At 45.6% G+C, this 12975-nt stretch overlaps 1 pseudogene; it reads right to left on the reverse strand.

Moving 5' to 3' along the window:
* Window positions 1-11340: 11340 nt before the first annotated feature.
* On the reverse strand, window positions 11341-11861 carry LOC123442953 (annotated as a pseudogene).
* Window positions 11862-12975: the final 1114 nt, after the last annotated feature.

Here is a 12975-nt window from a genome sequence, read left to right on the forward strand (position 1 = left end):
GTCAATCCCTTATAGATTGTTTGCCAATTGAGAACTGAAAGCAACAAAGTAACAAAGCAAAGTGAAAGCGAAAGTGGAAACGATAGGTGTGAATAGACCCAGGGGCCGTAGTGTTCACTAGTGGCTTCTCTCATGAAAGCAAGTAGATGGTGGGTGAACAAATTACTGTCGAGCAATTGATAGAACCGCGCATATCGTGACGTTATCTATGGCAATGATTATATCTATAGGCATCACGTCCAAAACCAAGCACTTCTCCCATTGCAAGAATCATAGATCTAGTTGGCCAAACAAAACCCAAGACTCGGAGAGACTTACAAGGATATCAAATCATGCATATAAGAAATCAGCAAAGACTCAAATATATATCATAGATAATATGATCACAAATCCACAATTTATCGGATCTCAACAAACACACCGCCAAAGAGGATTACATCGGATAGATCTCCATGAAGATCATGGAGAACTTTGTATTGAAGATCCAAGAGAGAGAAGAAGCCATCTAGCTACTAACTACGGACCCGTAGGTCTGAAGTGAACTACTCACGAGTCATGGGAGGGGTGATGATGTTGATGTAGAAGCCCTCCAACTCCAAAGTCCCCTCCGACAGGGCACCGGGAAGGGTCTCCAGATGAAATCTCGCGGAAACGGAAGCTTGCGGCGACGGAAAAGTGTTTTCGTGGATTCCCTGATTTTTTTCTATATTTTAGGGAATATATAGGCGAATGAGCTAGGTCAGGGGGGCGTTAGGGAGGCCACAAGCCTGGTGGCGGCTACAGGGCTTGTGGGCCCCATGTAGCTCTCGTGCCTTGGCCCTCAAGCCCCCTGATCTTCTTCCGTTCGGGAAAAATTATTCCGGGGATTTTATTCTGTTTGGACTCCATTCCAAAATCAGATCTGAAAAGAGCCAAAAACACAAAAAAAACAGGAACTCGCACTTGGCACTGAATTAATAAGTTAGTCCCAAAAAAGATATAAAAGGTACATAAAACATCCAAAGATGACAAGATAACAACATGAAACCATCAAAAATTATAGATACGTTTGAGACGTATCAGCTCTGTACACATCACACCCCCTCCTTGTCACGTGTTCATGGGCCAATGAGTTGTAGAGTATTGTGGCTTGTGGCTTAATATTAATATTGCACGATCCGCAAATTATAGAGTATTGTGGCTTGTTTCAGTCTAATCATGTTTTCCCAATACATGATATTCTTTTTATCTGTAGTGGGATTTCATAGCTTCTGCCTTCCTCCCCTTGTTCCATAGCTGTATTTTGAAAAATACTACTACTGTTTTCTGTGAGCCAAGAGTGACATCTCTTTCTACGGACTACACTGATTGGTAGTAAATAGAATACTTGGCTTCTTTCCTTTGATTTTGTTTGGGTTGGTAGAATCTCATGGGTTGTTATACACGACCTATAATATTACTACCTATTTTGCAATATTCAAACATATCAGTATGTCACTGGCACAGTTCTGCGAAGCAAATATGTTTGCTGAAGTTTGCACTATTCCAGTGGCAAACACTGGATGCAACTTACTGAACAAGCATTTAATTTGATGGTATTTTAACTATTTCCACGTGTTTGTGTAGGCACTAGATTTTTCTCACTCACGGGGTATCATGCATCGAGATGTCAAGCCCCCACAATATCATGATTGATCATGAGAAATGCCAGCTTTGTCTTATTGATTGGGGTCTCGCTGAGTTCTATCACCCCAGGATGAAATATACTGTTAGAGTTGCTTCAAGGTTAGTCCCACAATATCTGAAAGTTGGATGCCATTAGGCTTATTCAGCTTCTTAGTAAGGGGTATTCTGTTCTAGTATTTCTCACTCGCATTTTAGTCTTACACTCTATATGAAATGACATCTTTAATTTCGACCTGTTTGAACTGTAAATTGATCAAATACTAGCAGAGTACCCGTGCTGTTGCGGACCTTAGATAAACAAACTATGGATGCACAATTTTCTTTTGCACTTCCCTATGTCTTGACATCAACTATGTTATACACAATCACATACTGGATCGAGGATTGCTGACACTACGTACTTCACACCCAAGGATTGTTCTAAAATGGAGATAGTGATAAGATAATACAAGCCCTTAGCAAATTCAACAGGATCGAGACTAGATGGATGGGTACCTTCCGAGGACCTTGGCGAGGGTGTGGATATAGCAGTCGATCATCTGGTGCTTGGGGGCACCCTCGCCGCCGGGCTTCTCCATGATGATATCTGCACATTGAGTGAACTGGATATGGTGATAGCCTCGAGCTCTTTCTGGGCATAGAAGGCTTCCATTCCTAACTTGTAGCTACTTCCAAAGGTTGTGTGTGATATGATATCTGATGTTACCTCTTGGACAGATTTGTCGAACACACCAAACGTGCTTTGGGCGCAAGACACCATCGTTTTCGTCATCACCTAACATTAAAGGTGAAAACAATATGAGTACTAATTGCATACAAAATTAAACCATGCCTATGTTGTATTATCATTCACTGATGATTTGGTTCTTTTTTGAAAAGGTCACTGATTTGACACTCTGTATATGATCGTTATTCTTCTCACTTGAAACTAGTACAAGGCGGGCAGATATCCATATTAAAATTCAGCTCGCTGTTCACGGAGATGGTGCCAAACCTGTGAGGAAATTTAGGAACTGTGGGGTGCTTAAATGGAATGGATCAGGGACTAAATCCAGGAATGCTGAGAGAGACTGCAGTTGTGACCTATGGAAATATGTCCGTGAAGATGCCAAAATACAGATTGGTTAGTAAGAAGTTACTGTCACCAAAAGAAACAACAGAGCAATGCAGAAACCATGGTTGATGGAAGCAAGACCTGGGTTGACTAGGAGGAGGACCAAATCGACGTCTCGGTTCCGTGCCGCCACAGTGAGAGCAATGCACGCTCCGATGGATTCGCCAACAAGATAGACTGGTATGTCCGGTGCCTGTCACCTCTCTGATCTCACTGTCCTCTCTGTGTACTCAACAAAGACCTGCATTCATCACCCAAGTTCCATCCAGATTTTGCTTATCAGCAATGCCCCAGGATATGTGGCAATACTCAAACTGGGATACCCCAATATGAACATTTTCTTTAAGAATGCAGCATGGCATTTGTGAACTTTAGTTCTTAAAATCCACATTAGAAACACGCACCTTGGAAGGTCGTACGGTCTTGGACGGGATTTTGCAAGCACCAAACGTCGAACATTTTGCACAGTGGAAACAGTCATTAGCTACGGTGGTGAGAAAACAGAAATACTACTAATGTTGGATTCCTTGTGAGAGCATTTTTACTTTGCTCCAGACACAGTAAATAATTGCGAGATAGTAGTAGTAGTACTACTAGCAACAATAGAGCGAGGATGGATTTAATCTTGGGCATTAATTATTAATTAGAAAACTGACGGCGGAGAACACGGGGAGGGGATGGAAGGAATCCAATATGTTTTCAACTAACACTCAAAAGAAATCAAAGAGTGACCAAAACTAAAGTAGCATTGGTGATGAAAGGAAACATAAGACATGTTGGCCAGCTGGCTAAGGTGTGTAGCTAGACCTGACTCAAAACGAAAGTAGCATTGGTGATGAAAGGAAACATAAGACATGTTTTCAATTAACACTCAAAATAAACCAAAGAGTGGCCAATACTAAGTATCAATCACTTTAGTTGTAAATTAATACTCTACTAATCAGCATTGAAGGAGTTTGGAGAGTTGTATATAACAGACATTACTTCATTCATATATTGTGATTATGTTTTTACCCCTTTAAAATGTAGCACGGACCAAGTATTTAATCACACTGCCACACACACACATAAACAAAATACCATAGGCAGTACTAGATACTATCAAATATAAGGGCAAATCAAATCACTTGGTCTACAGACCGCACATTAGCAAACAAACCAATAAAGGTGAATAGACTTAACAAACCATCAAAAGGAGCAGGAAAGCAAGGCTATCTACACTAAGTTGCAATACCCTACATATGCCCAGCCTATCCAGGTATCATTGTGAACACCACACCACAAGAGCCCTTCTGTGTACAGTGGCCAGGTTACTACAATTTTTAGCAACTGTTGAAGTTCACAGGTGATTATCCTGTTGGGGAACGTCTCATGGGAAACAAAAAAATTCCTACGCGCACGAAGACCTATCATGGTGATGTCCATCTATGAGGGGGATTTTAGATCTACGTACCCTTGTAGATCACACAGCAGAAGCGTTAATAAACGCGATTGATGTAGTGGAACGTCCTCACATCCCTCAATCCGCCCCGCGAACCATCCCACGAACCGTCCCGCGATCCATCCCATGATCCGCTCCAATCTAGTGTCGAACGGACGGCACCTCCGCGTTCAGCACACGTACAGCTCGACGATGATCTCGGCCTTCTTAATCCAGCAAGAGAGACGGAGAGGTAGATGAGTTCTCCGGCAGCGTGACGGCACTCCGGAGGTTGGTGGTGATCTAATCTCAGCAGGGCTCCGCCCGAGCTCCGCAGAAACGCGATCTAGAGGAAAACCCGTGGAGGTATGTGGTCGGGCCACCGTGGAAAAGTTGTCTCAAATCAGCCCTAAAACCTCTGCATATATAGGTGGGAGGGGAGGGGCCTTGACTTGAGGCTCAAGGAGCCCCAAGGGGGTCGGCCGAAGGGGGGAGGAGGATTCCTCCTCCAATCCTAGTCCAACTAGGATTGGAAGGTGGAGTCCTTCCCTTCCTTCCCACTTCCCCTTTTTTTCTCTTTGATTTCTTTTATTCCTGCGCACGGGCCTTCTTGGGCTTGCCCACCAGCCCACTAAGGGCTGGTATAGCACCCCTAACGCCTATGGGCTTCCCAGGGGTCCCCCCCCCCGGTGAACATCCGAAACCCATTCGTCATCCCCGGTACATTCCCGGTAATTCCGAAAACCTTCCGGTAATCAAATGAGGTCATCCTATATATCAATCTTCGTCTCCGGACCATTCCGGAAACCCTCGTGATGTGTGTGATCTCATCCGGGACTCCGAACAACATTCGGTAACCAACCATATAACTCAAATACGCATAAAACAACGTCGAACCTTAAGTGTGCAGACCCTGCGGGTTCGAGAACTATGTAGACATGACCCGAGGGAATCCTCGGTCAACCAATAGCGGGGCGTGGATGCCCATATTGGATCCTACATATTCTATGAAGATCTTATCGTTTGAACCTCAGTGCCAAGGATTCATATAATACTGTATGTCATTCCCTTTGTCCTTCGGTATGTTACTTGCCCAAGATTCGATCGTCGGTATCCGCATGCCTATTTCAATCTCGTTTACCGGCAAGTCTCTTTACTCGTTCTGTAATACAAGATCCCGCAACTTACACTAAGTCACATTGCTTGCAAGGCTTGTGTGTGATGTTTGTATTACCGAGTGGGCCCCGAGATACCTCTCCGTCACACGGAGTGACAAATCCCAGTCTTGATCCATACTAACTCAACGAACACCTTCGGAGATACCTGTAGAGCATCTTTATAGTCACCCAGTTACGTTGCAACGTTTGATACACACAAAGCATTCCTCTGGTGTCAATGAGTTATATGATCTCATGGTCATAGGAATAAATACTTGACACGCAGAAAACAGTAGCAACAAAATGACACAATCAACATGCTACGTCTATTAGTTTGGGTCTAGTCCATCACATGATTCTCCCAATGACGTGATCCATTTATCAAGCAACAACACCTTGTACATAGTCAGAAGACCCTGACTATCCTTGATCAACTCGCTAGCCAACTAGAGGCTTGCTAGGGACAGTGTTTTATCTATGTATCCACACATGTATCTAAGTCTTCATTCAATACAATTATGGCATGGATAATAATAACTTATTTATCATTGCCTCTACGGCATAATTCCAACAGTCTCCCACTTGCACTTACTCAATGTTATGTATATGTTTATTATCACTACCAAGATTAAATATGAACAATCCTCTCACATTGGGTGCATGACCATAAAAGATATTACTCATAGAAATAGAACAACCATTATTCTCTGATTTAAACGAGTAACCGTCTCGCAATAAACAAGATCCAAATATAATGTTCATGCTTAACGCACACACTAAATAACAATTATTCAAGTTCATAACTAATCCTGATGGTAACTGAAGTGAAATTGTGCCGGCGGCGATTGCATCAACCTTGGAACCATTTCCCACGTGCATCGTCACTTCATCCTTTGCCAGCCTTCGCTTATTCCGCAGTTCCTATTTCGAGTTGCAAATGTGAGCAACAGAACCAGTATCGAATACCCAGGCACTACTACGAGAGCTGGTTAAGTACACATCAATAACATGTATATCAAATATACCTGATTTTTCTTTAGCCGCCTTCTTATCAGCCAGATACTTGGGGCAGTTCCACTTCGAGTGACCCATACCCTTGCAATAATAGCACTCCATTTCAGGCTTAGGTCCAGCTTTGGATTTCTTCGTCGGATTGGCAACAGGCTTGCCCCTCTTCTTTGAATTACCCTTCTTTCCTTTGTCGTTTCTCTTGAAACTAGTGGTCTTATTCACCATCAACACTTGATGCTCTTTACGGAGTTCTGACTCTGCGACTTTCAGCATCGCGAACAACTCGCCGGGTGACTTGTTCATCCCTTGCATGTTGTAGTTCAACACAAAGCCCTTATAGCTTGGCGGCAGTGATTGAAGAATTATGTCAGTGATAGCCTCTTGCGGGAGTTCTATCCCCAGCTCAGCTAGATGGTTTGAGTACGCACACATTTTGAGCACATGTTCACTGACAGACGAATTCTCCTCCATCTTGCAAGCATATAATTTATCGAAGGTCTCATACCTCTCGATCCGGGCGTTCTTCTGAAAGATAAACTTCAACTCCTTGAACATCTCGTATGCTCCATGACGCTCAAAGCGACGTTGAAGTCCCGACTCTAAGCCATACAAGACTGCACATTGAACTACTGAGTAGTCCTCCTTACGTGTTAACCAAGCGTACTTAACATCTTGGTCAGCCATAGCGGGTGGCTCATCTCCTAGCGCAGCATTAAGGACATAATCCTTCTTCCTAGCTTGCAGGATCAACTTAAGATTACGAGCCTAGTCTACAAAGTTGCTTCCATCATCTTTCAACTTAGGTTTCTCTAGGAACGTATTAAAATTCAGGGTGACTGTCGCGTCAGCCATGATCTACAACACAAATATATTCATAGTGGACTTAGACTATGTTCAAGATAATTAGAGTTTAACTTAATCAAATTACTTGCTAAACTCCCACTCAAACAGTACATCTCTCTAGTCATTTGAGTGGTTCATGATCCAATTCCACTAGCTCAAGTCCGATCATCACGTGAGTTGAGGATAGTTTCAGTGGTAAGCATCCCTATGCTAATCATATCAACTATATGATTCATGATCGACCTTTCGGTCTCATGTGTTCCGAGGCCATGTCTGCACATGCTAGGCTCGTCAAGCTTAACCCGAGTGTTCCGCGTGTGCAACTGTTTTGCACCCGTTGTATGTGAACGTTCAGTCTATCACACCCGATCATCACGTGGTGTCTCAAAACGACGAACTGTAGCAGCGGTGCACAGTCGGGGAGAACACATTTTCGTCTTGAAAATTTAGTGAGAGATCACCTCATAATGCTACTGTCGTTCTAAGCAAAATAAGGTGCATAAAAGGATTAACATCACATGCAATTCATAAGTGACATGATATGGCCATCATCACGTGCTTCTTGATCTCCATCACCAAAGCACCGGCACGATCTTCTTGTCACCGGCACCACACCATGATCTCCATCAACGTGTCGCCATCGGGGTTGTCGTGCTACTTATGCTATTACTACTAAAGCTACATCCTAGCAATATAGTAAACGCATCTGCAAGCACAAATTTTAGTTTAAAGACAACCCTATGGCTCCTGCCAGTTGCCGTACCATCGACGTGCAAGTCGATATTAACTATTACAACATGATCATCTCATACATCCAATATATCACATCACATCACAAGCATACCCTGCAAAAACAAGTTAGACGTCCTCTAATTGTTGTTGCATGTTTTACGTGGTGACCATGGGTATCTAGTAGGATCGCATCTTACTTACGCAAACACCACAAGAAGATATATGAATTGCTATTTAACCTCCTCCAAGGACCTCCTCGGTCAAATCCGATTCAACTAGAGTTGGAGAAACCGACACTCGCCAGTCATCTTTGAGCAACGGAGTTGCTCGTAGCGATGAAACCAGTCTCTCGTAAGCGTACGAGTAATGTCAGTCCGAGCCGCTTGGATCCAACAATACCGCGGAATCAAGAAAATACTAAGGAGGGCAGCAAATCGCACATCACCGCCCACAAAAAATTTTGTGTTCTACTCGAGATGACATCTATGCATAAACCTAGCTCATGATGCCACTGTTGGGGAACGTCGCATGGGAAACAAAAATTTCCTACACGCACGAAGACCTATCATGGTGATGTCCATCTACGAGGGGGATTTCAGATCTACGTACCCTTGTAGATCACACAACAGAAGTGTTAATAAACGCGGTTGATGTAGTGGAACGTCCTCACGTCCCTCGATCCTCCCCGTGAACCGTCACATGAACCGTCCTGCGATCCGTCCCACGATCCGCTCCGATCTAGTGCCGAACGGACGGCACCTCCGCGTTCAGCACACGTACAGCTCGACGATGATCTCGGCCTTCTTGATCCAGCAAGAGAGACAGAGAGGTAGATGAGTTCTCCGGCAGCGTGACGGCGCTCCGGAGGTTGGTGGTGATCTAATCTCAGCAGGGCTCCGCCCGAGCTCTGCAGAAACGCGATCTAGAGGAAAAACCGTGGAGGTATGTGGTCGGGCTGCCGTGGAAAAGTTGTCCCAAATCAGCCCTAAAACCTCCATATATATAGGTGGGAGGGGAGGGGCCTTGACTTGAGGCTCAAGGAGCCCCAAGGAGGTCGGCCGAAGGGGGGAGGAGGATTCCTCCTCCAATCCTAGTCCAACTATGATTGGAAGGTGGAGTCCTTCCCTTCCTTCCCACTTCCCCTTTTTTCTTTTCTCTTTGATTTCTTTTATTCCTGCGGAGGGGCCTTCTTGGGCTTTCCCACCAGCCCACTAAGGGCTGGTGCGGCACCCCTAAGGCCTATGGGCTTCCCCGGGGTGGGCTCCCCCCCCCCCCCCGGCGAACATTCGGAACCCATTCGCCATTCCCGGTACATTCCCGGTAAATCCGAAAACCTTTCGGTAATCAAATGAGGTCATCCTGTATATCAATCTTTGTCTCCGGACCATTCCGGAAACCCTCGTGACGTCTGTGATCTCATCCGGGACTCCGAACAACATTCGGTAACCAACCATATAACTCAAATACGCATAAAACAACGTCGAACCTTAAGTGTGCAGACCCTGCGGGTTCGAGAACTATGTAGACATGACCCGAGGGACTCCTCGGTCAATATCCAATAGCAGGACCTGGATGCCCATATTGGATCCTACATATTCTACGAAGATCTTATCGTTTGAACCTCAGTGCCAAGGATTCATATAGTCCCGTATGTCATTCCCTTTGTCCTTCGGTATGTTACTTCCCGAGATTCGATCGTCAGTATCCGCATACCTATTTCAATCTCGTTTACCGGCAAGTCTCTTTACTCGTTCCATAATACAAGATCCCGCAACTTACACTAAGTCACATTGCTTGCAAGGCTTGTGTGTGATGTTTGTATTACCGAGTGGGCCCCGAGATACCTCTCCGTCAAACGGAGTGACAAATCCCAGTCTTGATCCATACTAACTCAACGAACACCTTCGGAGATACCTGTATAGCATCTTTATAGTCACCCAGTTACGTTGTGACGTTTGATACACACAAAGCATTCCTCCGGTGTCAGTGAGTTATATGATCTCATGGTCATAGGAATAAATACTTAACACGCAGAAAACAGTAGCAACAAAATGACACGATCAACATGCTACGTCTATTAGTTTGGGTCTAGTCCATCACATGATTCTCCCAATGACGTGATCTAGTTATCAAGCAACAACACATTGTACATAGTCAGAAGACCCTGACTATCCTTGATCAACTGGCTAGCCAACTAGAGGCTTGCTAGGGACAGTGTCTTGTCTATGTATCCACACATGTATCTAAGTCTTCATTCAATACAATTATAGCATGGATAATAAACGATTATCTTGATACAGGAATTATAATAATAACTTATTTATCATTGCCTCTAGGGCATAATTCCAACATATCCCACAATAGACAAAGTTGTGATCCTTTACTCCTATTTGACTACAGACAAGCACCAAACTGCCATCATCAGAAAAATACATGGTGCTGTAGTAATAACAACAAATAGACAATAACTTTTGTATAGCTAGGATCCATACGGGCAGATATAAGCAAAGCTGAACAATGCTCCCAGGTAAATACCATTCCTGCTGTTATAAAAGTTCACAGGTGATTAAACCCACAAACAGACGAGATGATGATCCTCTACTCATATCTATCTACAGACAAGCAGAAAACACGCAAGCCATCAACAGAAAATAAATATACCACAACTGTTCTAGAGCTATAATTCATATGTGCAGATGGAAGCAATGCTGAACAATACTTGCAAACAAAGGCCATCCTTGCTATTGCAGTTTGCAGGTGATTAGCCATGAACAGACAAGTCTGTCATCATTTACACCTTGTAAACTACAGACAAGCACCGAACATGCATATCATCAGAAAATAAATGATGGTGTAGCAACACAACAAATAGACCAGGGTTGTCCTACACATAGATCATTATATGTGCAGATGTAAGCGATGACCAAGACGGAGATAGATCATTATCATTACTGGTGTGTGCATCTCATTATCAAGGGATTCGCTCGCAGCAAGCGAGGCTGTGATCCTTTGCTACTATCTGACTACAGAAAAGCATAGAACATGCATACCATCAAAATAATGATGTATAAATAACATAACACCTACAAACAACAACGAAAAACACAGGAGGTAACTGGGCGTCTTTGAAGCGCGTCTGAACGAACTGGAACCAATTGATGTCACAGCACGATGGGCGATGATTATGCTGGAAGAAATGGAAGCGGTGACCCAGGACACATCTAATGATGCAGGATTCAACCATTATTAAATCAAGCACGCACACACGGACAAGCCTGTGATTATACGACGAGCGACGGGAGATCCGGGCTCCAGACACAGTAAATAATTGTGAGGTGGTAGTACTAATGTACTAATAGCAGCAGCAAAGCAAGGATGGATTTAGTCATGGGCATTTACTAATTTGATGAAAACTGACGGCGGAGAATAGAGGAGGGGATGGGATGAGGGGACTGAGGAGTGCTCATGGTGACGGGGCGCTCGGGGAGCTTCATGCAGAAGACGCAGCTGAAGTTCTTGCCGACGATCTCAAGCGTGTTGTCCTCGCCGTCTTCGTCTTGTTCCTCGTCGTCGTCGTCGTCCCACTGCCGGCGGCGACGCTCTTCCCGCCAAGCAGTTCCTGGCGGCGCCACGCCTTGTCCTGCTCGAAGAGGATCGCGTCAGCCTCGATCTCGCGGATGGTGGCGAGGAGGCCGCTCCCGCTGCCGGCGCCCCCAAGGGCCGCGGTGGGGGGCGGGCCCTCGTCGCCGAAGTCGGGGCAGGCCCAGCCGACCGCATCAGTGAGTGCAGGGGGCTTCGAGAGGCACGGGGAGTGCCACGACGTCGCGCAGGTCACGCAGCGCAGCAGCTCCACCTCCGGCGGCGGCGCCGCGCGGCACACCATGCACACCCCGTCCCCGTCGCACTGCAGGTCGGGCATCTCGCTCCTCCTCCTTGTCGGTGGTCGCGGCGGGCGGGCCTCGTCGCCATGTGCACGAGCTAGGGTTTTGGGTGCGGGTGAGAGCTGTGGAGGTTGGACTCGGCGGCTGGGGAGAGGAGAGGGTTGGGTGTGCCGGCAGTGGGGTAGAGGTCGGAGATCGGAGGCCGGTAGGTCATCGTTGGGGGTAGGGGAGAGGTGGTCGCCGTCAGCTGGTTGGGTGGATCTCTCGGGGTTGAGCTTCAAGTTTACCTCTCTTAGGATGGCGAAGGTCTCCTCCAGGTCCTCTACCAGGGTTTTTTCCACCCTGGACTTGACCATGATGTCATTGATGTAGGCTTCTGCGTTCCTCCCGAGCTGCGGCCCCAGAGCGATATGCATCAGTCGCTCGAAGGTTGCCCCGGCATTACGCAGCCCGAAGGGCATGCACTCGTAGTAGTATACACCGCACGGAGAGAGGAAGGCCGTCTTCTCGACATCCTCCACCACCATCTTGATCTGGTGGTAACCCGAGAATGCATCCAGGAAGCACAGGAGATCGCACTCCGCGGTGGAATCCACGATCTTGTCGATGTGTGGCAGCGGAAACGGGTCCTGGGGGCAAGCCTTGTTGAGGCTCGTGAAGTCGACGCATGATACATCTCCGTCGTATCTATAATTATTTATTGTTTCATGCCAATATTCTACAACTTTCATATACTTTTGGCAACTTTTTATACTATTTTTGGGACTAACATATTGATCCAGTGCCTAGTGCCAGTTCCTATTTGTTGCATGTTTTTTGTTTCGTAGAATATCCATACCAAACGAAGTCCAAAGGTAATAAAAACTTACGAGGATTTTTTTTGGAACATTTATGATTTTTGGGAAGAAGAATCAACACGAGGCGATGCACGGAGTGCCCACAAGCCCCGTCGCCGTGGCCAGGGGATGGGCCCGCGGCAGGGGGGCTTGTGGCCACTCCTTAAGGCGGTTGAGCCCTTCTTTCGCTGCAAGAAAGATAATATCCGGAAGAAAATTGTGTTAAAATTTCAGCCCGATCGGAGTTACGTATCTCCGGGAATTTAAGAAACGGTGAAACGCAGAATCTCGGAGCGCAAAAACAGAAGGACACAGA

Source organism: Hordeum vulgare, chromosome 3H (assembly GCF_904849725.1).
Source record: "Hordeum vulgare subsp. vulgare chromosome 3H, MorexV3_pseudomolecules_assembly, whole genome shotgun sequence".
NCBI classification, from domain to species: Eukaryota; Viridiplantae; Streptophyta; class Magnoliopsida; order Poales; family Poaceae; genus Hordeum; species Hordeum vulgare.